The following is a 2929-nucleotide window of genomic DNA, read 5'->3' as shown; positions in this document are numbered from 1 at the left end:
GGATTTTCATATTAAAATTTAAATGTTATTAATTATACAAAGGTGTTAATATTAATGGTGTTATTCCAAGCACCCAGTGTTGGATAAAATAAATAAGGAATTATCATTGACCATAATCTGTGATCTCGAATGAGAAATTTTTAGAATGGACAATAAATTTATATAGAAGTGACTAAATTATAAAACCTATAACCCTATACTTGAATAGGACTTATCAGTATAAGTCCATGTTATTGCTGAGTATGTTCAGAGTATATTTTATTGGCCACACTGTTATTGAATGACCAGTTAAAGTTAATATTCCAAAATCCTATGTTATGGTCACAAATAATCATGAAGCTGAAATGAAGCTTAATGGAATGTTGTCTGATTCCTGGAGAGAACAGAAGATATTTTAAAAGGAATTATGATATCTCTTTTCCAGACAACAAAGAACCCTGCATCTTGATCATTGTAATCACATTGAAATGACTTACAAGACAGGCAAAAGAGACTCTAGGGCATCCTAATAGAACAGATACTATTTAGAATATATTTTAACACTGTTTTTCTTTAAAGGGGTATAAGACAGTAATTATCTTACACATGGATTCATAAAACTAACCCGTTAATGCTACCTTTCTAATACGAATTTTCTTCTAGAAGATAGGAATGTAGTATAGTACTTTATAACCCCCCAATGACTTATGGCTCTGTGCTTAAGGACCAATCTGATAATAGTACATGAACAGACAGAGTCATGAAGATGCTATCTACAAAGTCCAGATCATAGATAAGTATCCAGAATTCTTCAACAAACTGTGAAGGCTTAAAAGAAAGACATAATTTAGAATAACTGAATTGCATAATGTAAGTATGCTCAAATAGATGTAATTGTTTTGCCGTTCTAGAACTAGGAATCAAACAAACACAAGGACTTTAATGTTCTAGCAAATGCTCTTCTACCAAGCCAAATCCACAGCCTTTTGGAGGCAACATTTTAAAGAAAATCCTGGAAAAGGAAACTGAGATAGTTTGAACAGTAATTCATTTTAGAAGAATATAAGAGGAAGAAAATGATTTCAGCATTGTGGACACGCCAGTGGTACTGGCTGAGAGCACTGAATTGCTGTCCCAAGCTTGTTCACTTTTAAACAGCTCATGGGTATAGGTTTGTTTGTGTTATAGCATCCCATTTTCTATTAAAAACATAAAAATGAAAACCATTAATTTATCTTTTATGAAACATTCATATAAAAAGCATGCCTCTTCATCATCAAAGTACATAATTTTAACCCTAATGTACTCTCATTTTAACTCTCTGTGGCACAAGATTCCATCTAGTCTTTCAAACCAAACATCAGAAAGTAATTGTAGGTATCTTGTTCTTTCATGTAAGATTCAATATGACCATTCTGCTTTCACAACTTTCCCACACATCTCTCCCTTTCTTATCAATCCTACCATCAAGGTTTCTTAAGAGTTCCATTACTTCTTTCCTATAGAATAGAAATTACCCGCCTTACAGTCAGGATATTCTGATTCTCTTCTGTCATCCTTCATAATGTCATCAAAGTAATACTTCAAAAATTAGCATTTGAGATATTATCATTCTTGACTAGGATGACAATTTAAGGAAATTAGATGTAGGAGTTGGTTTTACTTTCTTGCCTTAGAATTTAAAGGCATGAGTGCATTTTTTGTAAACTTTCAATTAGTTCTATTTGAAAGCAAGTTTGATTCCATCATTCAATGAAATAATGGGATTAATTAGATGAGCCAACCATTTAAAGAAGACCCTGATGTTTCAAAGACAATTGAGTGATATTTCTTGAGCCATAGAAATAAGCTATCACTGAAGCTTTCCACGTATGTGTTATCTTAGAAACTGACCACCTAATCAGGCCACAGCACTGTCTTCACTGGAACTATGTCCCACAGATACATTTCAACCTGAAAAATGCTTGAAGGGTCTGACACTCTCATTTCAGAAATAATGACATTTAGACAGAGAATAGGTGGGTGTTACTCAAATTCCTAGCACTGGAGATGACAGACAAGAGAAGAAATTAAGTCCCTTGCTCCCCTACCTGCCAGTCTTCTCTCACAGATGTCAATAGAACAGAAGCATTATTTAAGAAAACTGGGGCTTCAAGAGTAGCCAAAGCTGCTTTTTGCCCACACGTGCCCCGCCACACTTTGGAATGATGTGTGAGTGAAGAGGATGGGCATTTCGTGGCTCAGTTCCACCTCAGCCCTGATTTTCATATACTTTAGAAGTGCCAGAGGTTTCTGTAAGCCAATGAGTTCTTGTTCAACAGGTAAACATGGAGCTGAGTCAGTTATCAATCTTTACTTTAAAAATTATGAATACCATAGTGTTTATAAAGTGTATCAGAAACAGACTCAGATCATGGATCCCATAGAAACTTAGCAAAATCTGTCCTAAGGAAACAAATTATGAAACTTATAATACAGAGTGGGTCCATACCAAAGAATAAAATATAAATAAAAGTTATCATGATAGAGATAAATATGAAGAAAACGAAATCTGAATCCCTTAATTTTGTGTGCATGACATTGAGAAATGACTTAAGACACTGGTACAAATGAAATGTACAATACATAGCTATACATCAAGTACTAGTTGTATAGACCAAATCAAAAGGTAAAAATAAAGTTCATAATTTCAAATGGGAAATTTGAGTATCATAAAATTGAAATAAGTATAGCTACCTTAAAATTTTATCAAAGAAAATATTCTTCTTGAACTATGTGGTAAATATATGCAAGCATATCAAAACCACAAGTGTAAATTAAGCATGAAGAAAAAGAATAATTTATAATCCTTACTATATATTCCATATTTAATATCTGATATAAAAGTGAACATAATCAAAAGAGGGACAATTTTATCAGATAACTCCTTTTGTACAATAACATTGATACA

The sequence above is a fragment of the Jaculus jaculus genome, chromosome 2, assembly GCF_020740685.1.
Source record: "Jaculus jaculus isolate mJacJac1 chromosome 2, mJacJac1.mat.Y.cur, whole genome shotgun sequence".
NCBI lineage: Eukaryota > Metazoa > Chordata > Mammalia > Rodentia > Dipodidae > Jaculus > Jaculus jaculus.
This window is presented reverse-complemented; position numbering follows the sequence as displayed.